The following is a 20,873-nucleotide window of genomic DNA, read 5'->3' as shown; positions in this document are numbered from 1 at the left end:
ATTTATGGAACGATTTACACGTTGGAATTTTCAAGCTACAACAATTGACTCTTAAACAATGTATACCCTTTAGCTGCTTAGCTCACGCTTTGCTGTATGTAGCCGCGTTAACTGTATTAATGGTTACATGTAAGTAACCAATGGGGATTGACATTTCAAGTCTATCTCACATCTCTAATGCAATTTGTCTCTTTGCCATGTCATACTTTGCCAGTTATTACACTTTCTCATCCTTAAAGACACGTAAGGATCCTGAAAAAAGATAGAAACCTAGTCACGTCGTTGCTGATATTTCATGATTACAGCAATCATCTCATCTAATTGCTATTCCGACATTCTACCTTGGTATCACTTTGCAACGCTCTATTGAACAATGTAAAGGTAAGCTAGATACTTTGTATATTTCCACTTAAACTCGACCTGTATATACTGTCTCAATATTATCCTTTCTAATTTTGCTAAATTCGATTATAGAGTTTGCTATGTCTAAATCCAGGTTACCTACTCACCTTTATTACGTATTCTGCAAATTTTAAGATAATACAAAACAATCTTATTGCTTCTTTACACGCCGCACATATTAGGAGTAATACAATGCTACCGATGTGAACAGTTTAATTGCTCTTCTCACCTTTATCTGGTATCTCTCTGCTATAGGAAACTGAATTTGTACTACAACGATCACTCATCTAATATCAGTCCACTCTGTGCTACCGGGATAACTTTTTGATCTCTTTTTAACTGCAATACTTAATCTCTGCAATATTAAGTAATATTTTGCGGCTTAGCTCACACTTTGCTGTACGTAGCCGTGTTAACTGTATTAATAGTTACCTGCAAGTAACCAATGGGGATTGACATTTCATCTCTAATTCACATTCACATTTCTAATGCAGTTTGTCTTTTTGCCATGTCATCCTATGCCAGTTATTATCCTTTCTCATCCTTATGCTCTATTTGGGGTATATTCACTACATGATTAAAGACACGTAATGAACCTGATTGATAAAAACCTAAACACGTCGTTGCTGTTATTTCGTGTACTTCCACTTAAACCCGACCTGTATATACTGTCTCAATATTAATCTGAGTAATTTTGCTATATTTATTATTAGAATAAACACATTACTATCTCTAAATCCTGGTAAACCAACTCAAACAAAATCATCTTATTTCTACCTTACACGCAGCACATATTAAGATATTAATATCTCTCTGCAAAAGTAAACGTAATGTGTAGATCACTCATCTAATATCAGTCTTCTCAGTGCTACCAGAACAAAATAAACAATGTACTGCCAAACCAATAACGGCCAATTACTTAACGTCTATCAGTCAATGACTTAACAAAATAAACTTAGCACTCTTTTGCCCTATTTTGCATATTTGTAGTTCTCCACATTAACTGTCACATTGATATCACCACTGACAACACACCACTGACCTTTTAACAGCACCAAAGAATGAAAAAAGCATGAATGAAAAAAGCGCTTTACATGATTCAGAAGTAGTTGCATTAGCAAAAAATAAAGTCCTGTCTTCTTTACACGCTAGCTTTTCTGTATACATTAATCTCTCCGTGCCCATAATCTATATACACTAGCCTGCCTTCTTTTTACAAATAGTTTCGTTGTCCCAGCCTCTCTGCATACAATAGCCTCACTGAATTCCCCAGACTGTCTTCTGTATACACAAGCCTATCTGTACACATTAGCCTTTCTGTATACACTAGCCATTCTTCTGTATACACTAGGCTCTATTATCTATCCTATCTGTATACACTAGCCGGTCTTCTGTAGACATTAGCCTCCCTGTATAAACTAGCTGGTCTACTGTATACACTAGTCCGTCTGTATACACTAGCAAGTCTGCATACACTAGCCTCTCTGCATACCCAGCACGTTCTTATCTATCATCTAGCCTCTCTGTATACACTAGCCATTCTTCTGTATACACTAGGCTCTATTATCTATCCTATCTGTATACACTAGCCTGTCTTTTGTACTCATTAGCCTCTCTGTATAAACTAGCCGGTCCTCTGTATACTCTAGTCCGTCTGTATACACTAGAGAGGCTTGGTTACACAGACTTGCTAGTGTATACAGACGTATTAGTGTATACTGCATACTCTAGCCACTCTGTGTAACACAGTCTCTCTCTGAGTACCCTAGCCTCCATCTGTGCATACCCAGGACCTTCCTCTGTATAATCTAGCCTATCTGTATACACTAGCCTGTCTTTTGTACAAATTAGCCTCTCTGTAGCCGTTCCGCGGCTTCCGCGCACGAGCCTCACTGTCTACTCTTGGTTGTCTTTTGTACACACTAGCATCTCTTTATACATTATCTCTCTGTATACCCAAACCTCTCTGTATATACTAGTCCGCCTGCATACACTAGCAAGTCTGCATACACTAGCCTCTCTTTGTAACCCAGCCTCTCTCTCTGTATACCCTAGCCTCCATCTCTGCATACCCAGGACGTTCTTCTCTATTATCTATCCTATCTGTATACACTAGCCGGTCTTCTATAGACATTAGCCTCCCTGTATAAACTAGCTGGTCTACTGTATACACTAGTCCGTCTGTATACACTAGCAAGTCTGCATACACTAGCCTCTCTGTATACCCTAGGTTCCATCTCTGCATACCCAGCACGTTCTTATCTATCATCTAGCCTATTTGTATACACTAGCCTGTCTTTTGTACACATTAGCCTCTCTGTATAAACTAGAAAGGTCTTCTGTATACACTAGTCCGTCTGCATACACTAGCAAGTATGCGTACTCTAGCCTCTCTCTCTGTATACCTTAGCCTCCATCTCTGCATACCCAAGACGTTCTTCTGTATTAATCTAGCCTATCTGTATACACTAGCCTGTGTTTTGTACACTTTAGCCTCTCTGTATAAACTAGCCCGTCTTCTGCATTCACAAGCCTCTTAAACCCTTTTTTAGCCGTCTGTGTAACCAAGCCTCTCTAGTGTATACAGACGGACTAGAGTATACAGAGGGCCGGCTAGTTGGTACAGAGAGGCTAATGTGTACCAAAGACAGGCTAATGTATACAGATAGGCTAGATTATACAGAAGAACTTCCTGGGTATGCAGAGCGCTCAGCTTTAAGGGATGGCCAACGTGAGTAATATAAGGGACACTCCTCACCCCCCCCCCCCCCCATCTACTAGATCTGATTTTCATCCCCTTTCCCTCTCTGCCCCGGTCATCTGGTGGCAGTTTTATGGACTCCCTTGCCCCCACCCATTCATAATCCTTACCAACCTTTCCTTCCGCTGCTCACAGGAACACACTGGATGACTTGTCTAATTAACCAACTGTACAAGACAGCGCTATCATCCTGGAGGAGGCTTTACCCCTCACTGTTTGGGTGGTCCCTTCCTCCCCCTGGATGCTCCACATATACCCCGACGACATTGTCGGAGGGGCACCACTTGACAGGACATGGGGCTGTCATGCCAGTGGCATCTCCCATTGTAAGAAGGGATGATGGCCCCAACCCCTTAGCTGCAGGTTCTTTCATGTACAGACCAGGGCGGCTCATCTTCCCTTCTGGAATCTTGACCTTAGAGGGGGGGTTGCACTTTGGGGGGTCTGAGTGATACTTAGTGCGCTGTACTGGAAGGGCTTGACATTCCCGCATATGTGTCCCCAACCCCGGTTTGCGCCCCTCCCCCCCTCTGGCCCCCACCTACTCTTTGCCGACATTGCCTTCTGCAGCTTTCGGGAACACCCTGGATGACTTATTTATTGAGCCTATTGGTACGAGACACTGCTTCCCTCCAGTTTGACTCTGGACCCCCCTGGAGGATTTACCCCTTACTGTTTGGGCGGTCCCAGCCTCCCTCTGGATGCTCTACACAGCCCCCGATGGCGATGCAGGAGAGACACTAATTGGCGGGCCCCAGGACTGCTGCTCGGGTGAAGTCTCCCATTGGATGGAGGGACGGTGGCCCCAGCCCCTTGCCTGCCGGATTTTCCATGCACTAACCAGGGCTGCTCCTCTTTCATCTTGATGTGGTGACCATGGAGGGGAGGAGTTGAAATTTATGGGGTCCGGGTGGCTGCTGGTGTGAGTGCGCTAAAGGACTTGACATTTCCGCATGTTTGTCCCCTCTCCCTAGCTTCCCCGCCTTCCCTCCCCCCTTCCCCCCCTCCCCCTCTTCCCCCCCTTCCCTCCTTCCATTCCCTCCCCTCCCTCCTTTCCCCCTTCCCTCCCCCCTTTCCCACCCCCTTTCACCCCTTCCCCCCGTTTTCCCCCCTTGCCTCCCCCTTTTCCCCCCGGGGCATGGACGGGGGAGAGGGGGTAAGGAGAGGACAATCTGCCAAAGGGAGAAATGCATTTGTTCGGGGGCTGCATGTACTTTTGGGGTATGGGACGGGGGTGGTGTATCCCATTCTGTGATGCCTTTTCTGTTGTGACGGGCTCCCTCGTGCATGCCTACGTTTAGGGCGAGCCAAGGAGACCCCTCAGTGCTGATAGTTATCTGCTCAACCTCGGTTTTGATTATACTATTGTTTTTTGGTTCTATGATGTTACTGATTGTCTTTTATTTGCATACCGGTATCAGACGTGACATTTACCACTGCCAGGACTGGGGGGACTGGGATCCGGGGGCTCCCTCTCCGACCTGTCTACCCACCAACCCAAGTAGGACGGCGCTTTAAACCCAGTGTACATCTGGTAAGCGCTATAGCATAATTGTGCTGTTTTAGTATACCCTTCCTGTACTGTTGAGTGCAGACAACCCTTAATTTCCCTCTCCCCCTGGGGTTGAGGTGCCCGGCCTCTTTTTCCCCTTACCTTTCCTTCCATTTGCCCTTCCTTTCTCCCCCTTAGTTCCCACCATCCATTACCTACCCAATACCTACCTTGGTTCAACTTTCTTTGCTTTTCTCTGACGTCCACCTCCCCCTCCCCGAGGAGCGATGGCAGACTCAGTCAAGGTCACCTCTCTAAACGTTAAGGGACTGAACTCCCCTGAAAAACGGCGGATCCTCCTGTGAGAACTGAAGACTTTCCGTACTGATGTGGCCTTTATACAAGAAACACATTTTAAAAATACTAGCCTCCCCTTTCTATGGTCGAGATCCTTCCCTCAGGCCGCGTACACACGCGGGGACTGTTCGCTCAACTTTGTCCGCTGAACAGTGTTTCGGCGCACAGTCCGCTCGTGTGTGGGCTTTCAGTGGACAGTTTCAGCGGACAGTCTGCTGAACAAAGTTTTTCGGAAATTCCGAAAAACTGTCCGCTGAAACTTTGTTTCAGCGAACAGTCCCCTCGTGTGTAGGCTTGTTCGTCAAACTAAGTTCCGCGCATGCTCAGAAAGGATTTACACGCAGAAGTTTGCATTGCAGTGTATAGGACGTCGTTTTCTAGTCCCGTCGTACGTGCCGTTCACGTCATCGCGCACGGTTTCAGCGGACTGTTCGTTCGTCGTTTGTGGCCAAGTCCGTCCATGCTAATTTTGAGCGGACTGTCCGCTGTTTGACGGACAAAGTTGAGCGAACAGTCCCCGCGTGTGTACGCGGCCTAAGGTCTACCATTCTACTAACCCCTCCTCTAAGACCAAGGGAGTCTCCATTCTGATCTCTAGCAGGCTCCCCTGGGTTCTCCAGGATTCTCTGGTGGACCCTGGGGGTCGATATCTTTTTCTTAGGGGCCACATTGGAGAGCTCCTTTTTACATTTGCCACTGTGTACGCTCCCAATGATCACCAAGACACGTTCCTCAGAACTACCCTGCACAGATTATGTGACTTTCGGGAGGGCCAGTTGATATTAGGTGGGTTGACACTTCTGCCTCTTGCTCCTCGCTCCCCATTTCCTCTAGAAAGCAGATTACTAAGTGTTTATTGAATGACCAATTAGTTGATGTCTGGCGTCTGCAACACTCCGGGGAAAGGGACTACTCTTTTTGCTCTTCCCCTCACAAATCATACTTTAGGATAGACTTCTTCTTGATTCCACATGACCAACTGCACTTGGTGAGCTCTTCCTCCATCGGCCATATTACTTGGTCTGACCACGCTCTTGTAGCCCTTACCTACACCCTCTATAGGGCCATAGGTGATCTCTTTGGGCACTCTCAACCCTCTTGTTAAACACCAAGATGGTCACCTTGGGAAACAAGCGAAAATAAACAGGTCAACGCCAACAACATACACAGATGGTCTCCCATACAGGTATTAACCAGGCCGTACGCTGCTAGGCCTCTGAGATCAGATGAGATTGTACGCTTTCAGGGTGATGTGGCCAAAGGTGTTCTATTCAGACACTCTCAACCCTCTTGACAAATGATGGTCATCTTGGGAAACAAGTGAAAAAAAAACAGGTCAAAGCCAACAACATAGACCCTGGCGGTCTCCCATCTGGCCCTAACCCTGCTTAGCCTCTGAGATCGGGCGCTTTCAGGGTGATGTGGCCTTAGGCGACCGCTTCGGACATACTCAAAACTCTTGACAGATGCTAAAATGGTCACCTTGGGAAACAAGCGAAAAAAAAACAGGTCAAAGCCAACAATATAAAAAGATTCCTATAGCACCTGTAATTAGGTACTATCCAGGCCGGACCCTGCTTAGCCTCTGAGATCAGATGAGATCGGGCGCTTTCAGGGTGATGTGGCCGTAGGAGATTTCTTTGGGCTCTCTCAGCCCTCTTGACAAATGCCAAGATGGTCACCTTGGGAAACAAGCGGAAAAAAAAACCATGTCAACGCCAACAACATAAAAAGAAGCCTACGGCACCTGGTATTCCCAGTCGTTCTCGCATCCAGTTACTAATCAGGCCCGACAATGCTTAGCCTCCGAGATCAGACAAGATCGGGCGCTTTCAGGGTGATTTGGCCGTAGGCACTTTCTTTGGGCACTCTCAACCCTCTTGACAAACGCCAAGATGGTCATCTTGGGAAAAAAGCAAAAAAAAAAAACAGGTCAACGCCAACAACATAAAAAATAGGATTTTTATATACAGCTTACCTGTTAAATCCTTTACTTGAGAGTACATCACGGGACACAGGAGCTTCATTACATAGTGGGTTATATAGGCACCTCTGGTGATTGGACACTGGTTAACCCCCAATTAAGGAGAATTCCTCCCCTATATAACCCCTCCCATATGGGAGGCACCTCAGTTTTGTAGCAAAGCAATAGGAAACCACGTAAAATCCAAGAGGGACGGGAGCCCTGTGTCCCGTGATGTACTCTCAAGAAAAGGATTTTACAGGTAAGTTGTATATAAAAATCCTATTTTCTTGATCATACATCACGGGACACAGGAGCTTCATTACATAGTGGGATGTCCCAAAGCAATGCTCAGATTGAGGGGAGGGAGACAGAGATCATAATATATAGACCGCCAGGGGAGGGCTGGCAGCCTTAGGCCTGGGGGGCAAGTCTAGTCAAGTGGCCCATTAATCCACGAATCAGCTCACCATCAACAGTGCCCATCAATGCAGCCTCACCAATGCCCATCAATGCAGCCTCACCAATGCCCATCAATGCAGCCTTACTAGTGTCTATCAATGCAGCCTCATCATTGCTCATCAATGCAGCCTCACCAGTGCCCATCAGCTCAGCCTTGTCAGTGCCCATCAATGCAGCCTCACCATAGCCCATCAATGCAGTCTGTTCAGTGCATGGGGATTAGAGAGAGAAAAGCTGCTGGATAACACAGAGCGGAGATCTCCCGCTTACCCAGTGCGGCTTCTGTCATACGAAGTCGTGCCTCCTGGACCAGGTTCTATGATAGATGTCACCAGTGTGCTCTTTATCATAGGACATCCTTGGCTTCCTGGCGGTACACTGAGGTACACGTCACGAGGAGCCGATGCACGTACCCAGTTGCTGTGATGTCTGCCGGGCACCCGCAATCGCTCATGACAGAGCAGGAATGTGGATCTGTGTGTGTAAATACACAGATCCACATCCTGTCAGGGGAGAGGAGACAGATCGTATGTTCCTAGTATATAGGATTGGTCTCCTCCCTAGTCAGTCCCATCTCCCCCACAGTTAGAATCACTCCCTAGGTAACACATTTAACCCCTTGATTAACCCCTTCCCTGCCAGTGATATTTATACAGTAATCAGTGCATTTTTATAGCACTGATCGCTGTATAAAAGTCACTCGTCCCAAAATAGTGTCAAAAGTGTCCGATCTGTCCACCGCAATGTCACAGTCACAATAAAAATTGCAGCATTACTAGTAAAAAGAAAAAAATAATAAAAATTCCATAAATCAATAACTTATTACTGCTTATCGCAATTTTTTTTTACCAAAAATATGTAGAAAATTACACATCAGCCTAAACTGTTAAGGCTTAAGTTGGCATATTATAGCAAAAAGTAAAAAATATTGTGTTTTTTTTAACCAGTTCCCGATCAGCGCACGCCGATGTACATCGGCACAATGGCACAGGCAGGCATATTGGCGTACAGGTACGTCCAATCTGGTTGGGACCCCTGTGAGTCCGGTCATGGGTCCCGCGGACTCAATCGCCGCGGGCATATCTGCGATCATCTCACGGGGCGGCTGAACGGAGAGATGCCGTTGTAAACAGCATCTCCCCGTTCTGCCTAGCAACAAATTACGCTGATCTCTGCTCCGTGTGATTGGAGCAGAGATCAGTGTTCACTAAATGAAAGCCCAGCCCCCCCCCCCCACAGTTAGTAACACACCCCTAGGAACACTTAACCCCTACACTGCCACCCCCTGGTTAACCCCTCCACTGCCAGTGTCATTTACACAGGAATCACTGCATTTATATAGCAGTGATTGCTGTATAAATGACAATGGTCCCAAAAATGTGTCAAAAATGTCCGATGTGTCCGCCGTAATGTCGCAGTCACAATAAAAATCACTAATCGCTGCCATTACTAGTAAAAAAAAAATATTACTAAAAATGCCATAAAACTATCCCCTATTTTGTAAACGCTATAACTTTTGCGCAAACCAATCAATAATCGCTTATTGCGATTTTTTTAACCAAAAATATGTAGAAGAATACGTATCGGCCTAAACTGAGGGAAAACATTTTTTTTTATATATTTTTGGGGGATATTTATTATAACAAAAAGTAAAAAATAATGCGTTTTTTTCAAAATTGTCGCTCTATTTTTGTTTATAGCGCAAAAAATAAAAACCGCAGGGGTGATCAAATACCACCAAAAGAAAGCTCTATTTGTAGGAAAAAGAGAACGTCAATTTAGTTTGGGAGCCACGTCGCACGACCGCGCAATTGTCAGTTAAAGCGATGCAGTGCCGAATCGCAAAAAGTGGTCTGGTCTTTGGCCAGTAAAATGGTCCGGGGCTGAAGTGGTTAAAGTTGGCACTCTTTTTTTGTTTAAAGTGCAAATAATAAAAACCGCAGAGGTGATCAAATACCACCAAAAGAAAGCTCTATTTGTGGGAAAAAATTTATTTGGGTACAATGTTGCATGACCGCACAATGAAAACTGACCTGGGCAGGAAGGGATGAAAATGCCGGTAGTGTATTTCTTCCAAAAAAAATTGTATTTGAAAAACAGCTACATAAATACAGTGTGACGTAAAATATTGCAACAATTGGCATTTTATTCTCTAGGGTCTCTGCTAAAAAAAAAAAAAAATTTTTTTATATATATATATATATATATATATATAATGCTTGGGGGTTCTAAGTAATTTTCTAACAAAAGATTTGTTACTTGTAAACAAGTGTCAAAAAAGGTTTAGGCATGAAGGGGTTAATAATATCAGCTCCCAGCTTGAAACAATGGGAAAGAAGTGAGAAATCTTCATAGTGTAAGACTTTTCTTTTTAAGAAAAAATAAAAAAAACACATTCACCAAAAAACTTACATTATCTCTGCTCTGTCCTCAGGATCAGCCTCATGGGGTGACAGTCTGCTCCCCCGCAGCCTCTCGTTTGTTCTCTTCCTGTGGTCAGGCTAGGGAATTTTTTGCGCCCAGGAATTGCTATTAGGCCACCGGGACTACATGTCCCACAATGCTTTGCAGCTGCTGGAGGCTCTGATGGGCTCCCTCCCTCTACCAATGAGGAAGCAGGGGAGGGAACAGAGTGGGCGGACGCTCACACAGGCTGCAGTGTTCGGAGGAGAGGAGGGGGGGAATCCCCCACACGAACTGACAGGTCAGGTTGGCTCTCACTCCACTGTCAGTGGATTAGTGTGAGTGCGACCGACGGGAGGTGCAGGAACAGAGCGGCCTCCACTACATAAGTGAGTGTGAGTGTCTCTTGAGTTTCCGTGCCCCTCCCTCTGCCTCAGCTTGCAGCCCCTGCCCTGACCCGAAAAGGAAAAAAAATCATGAGCAGTGGCCGCCAGCCATTATGCATATATTGTTAGGGCAGCCTAGGGGGAAATTGCCACCCTGCCCCCCGGCCCAGCCCGCCCCTGTAGACCGCCAAGGACCGGTGGACCTAAACTGCAGCCTGCAGTACACTGCACCCAAAGGTGATATCCTCTTGCCCTCTGACATCCACCTGATAGAATCTGGTGAATGTGTGGACTGATGACCAAGTTGCAGCCTTACAGATCTGAGCCAGGGAGGCCTGGTGATGCACTGCCCAAGAAGCACTTACAGCCCTAGTTGAGTGCGCTTTCACTTGAAAAGGAGGGATCTTCCCTTTAACACTATAGGCCTGAGAAATAATCTGTCTAATCCACCTTGAGAGAGTGGATTTTGATGCCTCCTGGCCCTTCCTAGGGCCTTCCGGCAAAATAAATAAGCAATCAGTTTTCCTTATCTGAGCAGTTGCCTGATGATAGATACTGATTGCCCTTACCACATGCAAAGTGTGCAAAGATTCTTATTCTGCGGACTGTGGGTCCGGAAAAAAGGATGGTAGGATTACATCTTGATTCAAATGGAATCCTGAAACCACCTTAGGCAGAAAGGACCTGTTGGGACGCATTACCACCCGGTCCTTATGAATAATTAGATACGGCTCTTTGCTGGAGAGAGCTGCTAGTTCTGACACTCTTCTAGTCGTGGATATGGCTACCAAGAAAACCAATTTTTTAGTCAAAAGAACTAACGAAGCCTGATGCAAAGGTTCAAAAGGTTGCCCCTGCAAAGCTGAGAAAACCAAATTCAGAACCCATGGGCACACCGGAGGTTTGACTGGCGGCCTTATCCGCATAGCCCCCTGGATGAAAGCCTGCACCAGGGAATGCGATGCAAGTGGCTTCTGAAAAAACACTGACAAGGCCGAAATCTGCACCTTGATAGTGCTTACGGCCAAATTCATTTCTAGGCCTGACTGGAGGAAGGCCAAGATCCTGCTAATGACATACTTTCTAGGATGCCATTCCCTGAGTTCACACCAGGAAACATATGCCCTCCAGATTTTGTAGTAAATAAGCCTGGAGGCCGGCTTTCTGGCATTGACCAGAGTAGAAAGGACTGGCCCCGAAAGCCCACGGTCTCTCAGAATGTGGGTCTCAGCAGCCAAACCGTCAAATTCAGACTGTGTAAAGCAGGATGGTAAATTGGACCATGTGAGAGCAGATCTGGCCGGAGAGGGAGGATCCACGGCCTGCCTACTGCCAACTTCATGATCTCTGCGTACCACGGTCGCCTGGGCCAAGCCGGGGCTACCAAAAGAACCAACTTTGTCTCCCTCTTGACTCTTCCCAGGAACCGCGACAGAAGCGGACACGGGGGGAAGGCATAAATCAAATTGTACTTACCCCAGGGAACTGTCAGAGCATCCGACCCCTGAGCGAGTGTATCTCTTGTCCTTGACACGACCTTGTCCAGTTTTCTGTTGAACCTGGACGCAAACAGATCTACGTCTGGAGTACCCCACCTGCGACATATGTTCCAAAATACGGCGCGGTGCAGATCCCATTCTTCTGGGCACAACTGCTGGTGGCTCAGAAAATCCGCCTGCCAATTTTCCACTCCTGGAATGAAGACTGCAGAAAGGCATGGTACATGCCTTTCTGCCCAGACAAGTATGCGATTCACCTCTTTTTGAGCAACCAGACTCCTGGTACCGCCCTGGTGATTGATATAGGCCACTGCAGTGGCATTGTCAGACTGAACCCGAACAGGGAGACCCCGTAGTCTGAAAGACCAGTTTATGAGAGCCATATAAACTGCCCGGATCTCCAAGACATTTATGGGCAATAGATTCTCGATCGCAGACCATTTCCCCTGCGAGCACGTCTCCTCCAACACTGCTCCCCAGCCTGTCAGGCTGGCATCTGTCGTAATAATCTTCCATGGAAGAGGAAGAAAAGTTTTGCTTTTCAGCGAATTCTCGTTTGTAACCACCAGACGAGACTCTTGCGTGTCCCTGGGGATAGACGCATAGGAAGATCCAACGACTGGGGCTTCCTGTTCCAAGCCGCAAGGATGCATCTTTGCAGAGGCCTTCAGTGGAACTGGGCGAATGGAACGGCCTCGAAGGAGGCGACCATTTTCCCTAACAGTCTCACAACCGAATGGGGGAAGATCATCTGCCCAGAATTAGGCGCACCAGATCCCCAATGGCCAAGGCTTTTGGCCTTGGTAGAAACACCTTGCCCTGAGCGGTGTCGATAACCATACCCAGGTATTCCAACCTGGTAGCAGGCTGTAGGGATGACTTTTTATAATCCAACCTAGACGTTCCAGGTGTTCTAGCGTTCTGGTAACACCGTGGTTCAGGAGCGCTACTGTTTTCTCTATGAGAAGCAAATCATCTAGATAAGCCACATGACACACAAAAATTGGCACATGGAGATATGCATCCTTGATGTCTATTGATGCCATAAACTCCCCCCCTTGCAGGGAGGAGACCACAGTGCGAATTGACTGCATTCGGAAGGACTGGATGCGTAAAAAACTGTTCAGATCCTTCAGATCCTGGATAGGTCTGACACTTCCATTTGGCTTTGGAACAGTGAAGAGATGCGAGTAAAACCCTGAACCCTGTTCTTTTGGGTCCACTTCTACTATCACCCCCTGGTATAGTAAGTGATCTAAGGCCAGAAATAGCGGTCTTTGCTTTACTGGGTCCCTGGGGATCCTTGACCTTAGAAAGCGAGAAGGTGGAATCTCCTGAAACTCCAGCTTGTAGCCCAGAGATACCGAAGAGACCACCCACTTGTCCCGGATCTCTTCCCGCCAGGCTTCCGCAAACTGCAGGAGCCTTCCTCCCACTCGGCCGAGCGGGGGCGCCCCTTCTCAAGGAAGCTTTTGGGCTCTGCTTGGCAGGCTTTTGACCCCCGGATTTCTTCTGCGCCTGGGCCCGGCCTTGAGCCTTTCCTGTAGAGGGGGGTTGAGAAGACCGTCGCCACTGCTTAGAGCTTGATGCTCCGGGAGAGAGAGAACGCCTAAATGATGGACGTTTTGACTGCAAGGAGAGTAGATTTACCCCATGAAATTTTTTGGACGAATTTGTCTAATTCTTCTCCAAACAAACTTTCCCCTTTAAACGGGAACCCAATCAAATGCTTCTTGCATGATAGCTCAGCTGTCCAATTCTTTAGCCATAGGGCCCTTCACATGTGTACCAACAGGAGAGACAAACGAGATGCTTGTTGGACAGAATCCAAAATCGCATCAATCATGAAACACAGAATTTGAGGTATTTCTGCATAATTCTCCACTTCCTCACTGGGAAGGAGGCCAAGCATCTGCTTAACCTGTTCCTTGAGGAACTGACACAACCCCACAGCTGCGACTGTAGGTTGCACTACAGCGCCAGTCATGGAAAAGGAGGCTTTTAATAATGTTTCCAGCTTTTTATCAGTTGGATCTTTAAATACCTGAGCATTATCCAAAGGACAGGTCAGGTTTCTATTCACGCAAGAAACAGCCGTATCGACAGATGGGACCTCCCATTTCTTGGTGAAACTTTCCTCCAGAGAATAAAGCATAGAAAACCTTTTAGGAGGAGCAAACAGTTTATCGGGATGTTCCCAATCCTCATGCAACAATTTATCCATTAAGGGATGAATTGGAAAGGAAAAGGCAGTCTGTGGGATTTTCCTGACTCCCAGGGAAGAAACAGAGGATGTAGCGATCTCAGCAGCAGACATTCTGAATGTGGTACGCACCAATTCAGTATAATACTGCACCTGTTTTCTGAGCGCCTTGGAGGAGGGGACTCTCTCCTCTTCCTCTGGTTCATCCAACTGCTCAAGATCCCTGTCCCAAGCTAGGGATCTCTCTTCATTGTCAGAAGTGTCATCTGAAAGAGGAATCTCAGCAGAGGGAGGGGGTCTACCCCTTTTCCTGCTGTCTTTCAGGGAAGCTGAAACAATATGTTTCTCCCTTCAAAACCCTCCAATGTAGCCCTAAGGGAGTCCTCAGTGACGTATATCGGGGCTGAAATATTAGGAGAGGCTGCAAAACCTGACAGGGGCACTGACTCATCCTGTGAGGCTGGCTCCAGTCTTGCAGGGGGGGGGGGGTGGTAACCTACAGGCATTTTTATAACCCCCTAGACCTAGGAAGTGACTTACCAGTGCCCTTGTATATCAAGAGGCTTCCGCGCTCTATGGCAAATAAGGTCAGAAGGCAAAATAACAACAGGAGCAGCAATCACTGTATGAGTTGGCTCTCAATGCTATATATACTTAAAACAGGGGGGGTTGTGTTGCGCTACCTTGAAAACCAAATAATATGAAAAAATAAAAATAAATCATTAATACTAGCAAAAACGAGTATCGGTGCAACTGAGTTTGTAAACTAAAACAGTGCCAAGTGCTTAAAAGTTATATGAAAAGTGCATACATGCATTTATACATAAATTAACTATTTAAAGGTGTCTCTGTGCATCATTCAGGTGTCAAAAATTCAGGGTACATTGCTAAATGCAATAAAACACATATCACCAAATAAAAAAAATAAAAAAAAAACAGTGTAAAATTGCAGTGTATATAAAATTAATTAAAACACGCAAAAAATAGACTAATTCCAACGGGAATCAATAGCAGCAAATGAGTGAGTTACGATAACATCAGTGAATCACACTAAAGTGTCCCATACATAGTCCAATCGTGCAATTTGAATGCAATAATCACAATCCAAAAATTAAAGTGCAATGTGCCAAACCAACTCTCTTCTGGTGATATTCCGTGCCAGTGATGCTTATGCTATATAATTACCTCGCAGCTGCAAGGTATGCAGCGAGAAACAAAGCAACTAAATTACAGAGAATGATCAAAGGGATGGCTGCAGAGCGGACTTCTGGAGATACCACAAACTCCTGCGATTTCCTCGTGGGTTATAAATGACAGGCAAGCTCAAAGGGATAAGTCAGAAAGGTCCACCATGGTGTAGTATTTCAAACCAACACTTTTATTTAAGATAAAACTTGTCTACTCACAAGAAAAACGGAACAGTACACAGTTATAACAATGGACCGGCGAGCGCCTTGCTCGGATGTAAACGTCACTTCCGGTTTCCTACGCGTTACGTCATCCAATGACTTCAACTGGGATCCCAGTTCTCATCTGATCTCAGAGGCTAAACAGGGTCAGGCCTTGTTAATACCCGGATGGGGGACCACCTGGGAATACTAGGTGTGGTAGACTTCTTCTTATGTTGTTGGCGTTGACTTGTTTTTTTTGTTTCCCAAGGTGACCATCTGGGCGTTTGTCAAGAGGGTGAAAAAGTGCCTGAAGAGATTGCCTACGGGCACATCACCCTGAAAGCACCCGATCTCGTTTGATGTTGGAGGCTAAGAAGAGTCAGGCCTGGTTAGTACCTGGATGGGAGACCACCTGGGAATACCAGTTATTGTAGGCTTCTTTTTATGTTGTTGGCGTTGATTTGTTTGTTTTTTTTCACTTGTTTCCCAAGGTGACCATCTTGGCATTTGTCAAGAGGGTTGAGAGTGCCCAAAGAGATCGCTTACAGCAGCAACACCCTGAAAGAGCCCTATCTCTTCTCATCTCTGAGGCTAAGAAGGGTTGGGCCTAGATAGTACCTGGATGGGAGACCGCCTGGGAATACCAGGTGTCGTAGGCTTTTGTTGTTGGCGTTGACCTGTTTTTCCGCTTGTTTCCCAAGGTGACCATCTTGGTGTTTGTCAAGAGGGTTGAGAGTGCCTGAAGAGATTGCCTATGGCCACATCACTCTGAAAGCACCCAATCTCATCTGATCTTGGAGGCTAAGAAGAGTCAGGCCTGGTTAGTACCTGGATGGGAGACCACCTGGGAATACCAGTTATTGTAGGCTTCTTTTTATGTTGTTGGCGTTGATTCGTTTGTTTTTTTCACTTGTTTCCCAAGGTGACCATCTTGGCATTTGTCAAGAGGGTTGAGAGTGCCCAAAGAGATCGCTTACAGCAGCAACACCCTGAAAGAGCCCTATCTCTTCTCATCTCTGAGGCTAAGAAGGGTTGGGCCTAGATAGTACCTGGATAGGAGATGGCGTTGGAATACCAGGTGCCGTATTCTTCTTTTTATGTTGTTGACATTGACCTGTTTTTTTTTCGCTTGTATCTCAAGGTGACTATCTTGGCATTTGTCAAGAGGGTTCAGAGTGCCCAAAGAGATTGCCTATGGGCACATAACCCTGAAAGCGCACAATCTCTTCTGATCTCAGAGGCTAAACAGGGTTGGGCCTTGCTAGTACCTGGATTGGAGACCACCTGGGAATACTAGGTGCCGTAGGCTTCTTTTTATGTTGTTGGCATTGACTTGTTTTTGTTTCGCTTGTTTCCCAAGGTGACCATCTTGGTGTTTGTCAAGAGGGTTGAGAGTGCCTGAAGAGATCGCCTACAGCCCCATCACCTTGAAAGTGCCCGATCGTGTCTGATCTCTGAGGCTAAGCATTGTCGGGCCTGATTAGTAACTGGATGGAAGACCGACTGGGAATACCAGGTGCCGCATGCTTATTTTTATGTTGTTGGCGTTGACTTGTTTTTGTTTTGTTTGTTTACCAAGGTGACCATCTTGTTGTTTGTCAAGAGGGTTGAGAGTGCCTGAAGAGTTCGCCTATGGCCACATAACCCTGAAAGCACCAGATCTCGTCTGATCTCAGAGACTAAACAGGGTCAGGCCTTGTTAATACCCGGATGGGAGGCCACCTGGGAATACTAGGTGCTGTAGACTTCTTCTTATGTTATAGAAACAATATGGTCCAACCTATCCAGTGACACCGTGCAGAGATAGGCACATCATCTCCTAATAAATATGAAAATTACAAAACGGGGAAGGGGGATGGGAAGGGGAAACAAGGGAGATTTTTAAGCGGTGCAATTATAAACACTAATAGAACGAAATATAATAAAAATTTATTTATTCATATACATTAAAAAGCACTATAGTGTCAAATATAGTACGTAGAAATACAAAGAACAATGTACGCATTTTTACTGGACTAGAGGGATCCCGGAAATGCAAGTTGAAAGACTGATAGCACTCGTTCCCAACATGTTTCGCAACAAGCTTCTTCAGGGGAATGTGCAACTAACGATAAATATAATATAGAATTAATATACAAAGTAACATAAATCTACAATGTAATTACAAAGATACATAGATAAATATAGATATATATAGCAACCCAGGCATATGTGATCTAAACAAAATGGCGCTTACCACCTATCGACCAGCAACCGCAAACCAGGAATCAACACTAGATGAAGATATGTGCAACCGGCGTCACCGGTGTCACCGGCGTCACCGGCGTCTGACGTCACCGGCTCGATGCGGACATTCTGGAGAGAACACCGCGCATGTGCAGAGCCAGTTACGCCGACTGCCAGACTACATTTCCCATCATGCCACTAAGCTGGAGGTGGAGCTTCCAGCTGGGCAGTTGCCAACAGGGTTAACAATAGAGAGATGGCCATAATGGGTCTCTGGTGTTATAGAGACGGAAGTAGACAAGCCTGTATGCAAACTAGCCCTATCCCCATAATAGGGGTAACAGCCAGTGATCCACCATAACGGGTGTCCCCAAAGTCAATGACTCAAGAGGCACCCTGGGTGTCCGTATGCCCCCCAACCAAAAGGAAAAGGCTAATGGACCCACTGATTTGTCCCAGCGATGCAAAAAAAAAGGTATCGATTAATCCCGGACACGGCGCTAGCGATCTGTGGAGCGCCGCCCTGTGAACGAGAGTCATAGTGAACAACAGAGATCCCAATGTTTGTGCAGCATGATCCGCGAACACAGATACAAACAAACCAGGGTACCATGATAACTAGTTTATTATTAGACACAAAAGGAGAAAAAAATATCAATTATAATTACAGCAATGATCAAGTCAATTCATATGGTGTTATAACAAATCCAATAATGAAATAATAAAAAAAAAAAAAAAAGGGGGAATGGGGGAGGGGAGGAGGGGGAGAAAAAAAGAAGGAAATTTCTTCATCTAAGTCCTGTTGTCAGGGAAAACCCAGAATGGGGGTTAGGGGAAAAAGTGGAAAAGAACACTGTTATAAAAATGATCTAAAACTGATATTTTCATTGAACCCCGGGTACTGGGTATCTTTTAAAGTGAAAATCCATTTGGCCTCGGTTTGTAAAAGAAACTTGTCAACAGAACCACCTCGTGAATTCAAGGGTATATGTGCCAAAGCTGTAAAACGAATCCAATCAGGGTCAAAGGAATGGTAAGTCCCAATATGCCTACTTATGGCTGTGACTTATTTAGTATAGGTTTAATATAATCCTTAATGCGGATTGAAAACAGTCGTTTAGTCTTACCAACATAGAAGCCTCCGCATCGGCATTGCGCTAGAAATACGATGCCGGGGGTGGAACACGTAACATGAAACTTAGGAAAAAAACAACTACCATTGGGTAGTTTCACTTTACAAGAGTTATTAATATACGGACACGTGTCGCATTGACCACAGGAATATGTGCCGAATTGTTTCAAAGAAGTGGATAATGGATTGTCAATAAAATGACTTTTAACTAAACAATCTTTTAGAGATTGTGATCTCTTAAAAGTAATTGCAGGTGAGTCAGTTATGTATTGATTTACCATAGGGTCGGCCTGTAATAAAGGCCAAAATTGTTGCACGATGGTCCGAAAGCATTTTGTTTGTTTACCAAGGTGACCATCTTGGTGTTTGTCAAGAGGGTTGAGAGTGCCTGAAGAGATTGCCTATGGCCACATCACTCTGAAAGCACCCAATCTCGTCTGATCTTGGAGGCTAAGAAGAGTCAGGCCTGGTTAGTACCTGGATGGGAGACCACCTGGGAATACCAGTTATTGTAGGCTTCTTTTTATGTTGTTGACATTGATTCGTTTATTTTTTTTCGCTGGGCACATCACCCTGAAAGCACCCAATCTCCTCTGATCTCAGAGGCTAGAAAGGGTCGCGCCTTGTTAATACCTGGATGGGAGACCACCTGGGAATACTAGGTGCTGTAGGCTTCTTTTTATATTGTTGGCGTTGACTTGTTTTTTTTGTTTGTTTCCCAAGGTGACCATCTTGGCGTTAGTCAAGAGGGTTGAGAGTGCCTGAAGAAATCTCCTACGGCCACATCACCCTGAAAGAGCCCAATCTCATGTGATCTGAGAGGTTAAGCAGGGTTGGGACCAGTTTAGTACTTGGATGGGAGACCGCCTGGGATTTCCAGATGCCGTAGTCTTCTTTTTTTTTTTTTTCACATCAATAGCATTTATTGAAAATAAAGGTGAAACAATAACAGGAGTTATAACATTACAATTGCATTTGGTGGTACATAAAAAATACTTTAAGAATCAGCGAAATCTTGTCCTCTTGGTACACCTATTTGCCAGAGGCTATAGCTTGTACAATAAAAGCTACTCGATCGTCTAAGGCAAACCCCCTTCGTCTAGTATTCTTAACCAGTGAGGAAAGAATGTGAGTAAGCTCGCAGGTGCCTAAACCGCCTGTACCATACAGCAAAATGAACTAATCCTCCAGATAAAATCTGTGATTAATAACTGAAAGAAAGATCATTCAGAGTTGAAGGGAGCAGAGAGGAAAGATAAAAGAGGAAAAGAGGAAAAAAGAAAGAGAAGAAAAAAGAAAAAAAAAAACCAGAGAACGGAGGTGAGTAGTCTATGCAAGTATACCATGCCTCAGATGGTCTGGAGGATATCGGCATGTCTCTTAGAATATCTGAACACTACCCAAGGTGTCCAGGTGTCATGAAATTGGTCCACCACCTCATGGGCCTGAGCCACCGTTTCTTCCATTGCATAGGTATCAGCTACCTTAATCAACCATTCTTTCACCGTGGGGACTCTGGGGGAACGCCAGTGCAGCGGCACCAGTGCTTTAGCAGCATTCAGCAGATGTTTGAGCAACGAATTTTTATACCTCTTCCGAGGTATGTCGGTGATGTGCAGGAGACAACAAGCCACGTCCAATGTAATGGAGGTACGTGTCATTTGAGTGATTAATGATCTCACCTCATCCCAGTAGGGAGTTAACTTGGGGCAGCTCCACCAGATGTGTGTAAGTGTCCCCACATCGCTTTGGCATCTCCAACACATCTCCGACACCTGTGGGAACCATCTGTGAAGTTTGTCTGGAGTGTGGTACCATTTTATCAGTAGTTTGTAGCATAACTCTTGGGTGGAAGCGCTAATTGAACATTTATGGGCCAATGCACAAGCGTCCCCCCACTGCGAGTCCGTAATATTTCTTTGGAGTTCCAGAGACCACTTAATCTTACAGTTGTCCTCAGAGTGCTTAGTTAGATTCTGCAGCCAGGAATACGCTACAGAGGTAGTCTTAATCTGTCGCTCACCAGACGCACAGACCGACTCAAAATCCGTCAAGGGTCTATGAAATGCTTCCTTATGTCTCGGGGAATTAACAAAGCTCCTGAGTACGAAGTACGTCCAAAGGGGGATTTTGGGGGCTTCCCAGTCTCTCCTAAGTGTGTTCAGGTCTTTCATTCTGCCATGGGTGAAACAGTCC

General features: G+C 45.6%; 5 pseudogenes; 4 read left to right on the top strand and 1 right to left on the bottom strand.

Annotated features, from left to right (window-relative positions):
- Positions 1 to 6,747: 6,747 nt before the first annotated feature.
- LOC143943026 (5S ribosomal RNA) lies at positions 6,748 to 6,866 on the bottom strand (annotated as a pseudogene).
- Positions 6,867 to 15,637: 8,771 nt separating this feature from the next.
- On the top strand, positions 15,638 to 15,756 carry LOC143951251 (5S ribosomal RNA; annotated as a pseudogene).
- Positions 15,757 to 16,069: 313 nt separating this feature from the next.
- LOC143954485 (5S ribosomal RNA) lies at positions 16,070 to 16,188 on the top strand (annotated as a pseudogene).
- A 759-nt stretch (positions 16,189 to 16,947) lies between these two features.
- LOC143948807 (5S ribosomal RNA) lies at positions 16,948 to 17,066 on the top strand (annotated as a pseudogene).
- Positions 17,067 to 19,076: 2,010 nt separating this feature from the next.
- Positions 19,077 to 19,195, top strand: LOC143955219 (5S ribosomal RNA; annotated as a pseudogene).
- Positions 19,196 to 20,873: the final 1,678 nt, after the last annotated feature.

This window comes from Lithobates pipiens, unplaced genomic scaffold, assembly GCF_037356315.1.
Source record: "Lithobates pipiens isolate NorthernLeopardFrog02 unplaced genomic scaffold, aLitPip1_a1.2 Scaffold_10, whole genome shotgun sequence".
Lineage (NCBI taxonomy): Eukaryota > Metazoa > Chordata > Amphibia > Anura > Ranidae > Lithobates > Lithobates pipiens.
Note: the sequence above shows the minus strand (reverse complement) of the source record. Positions and strands in the feature narration are given on the sequence as shown.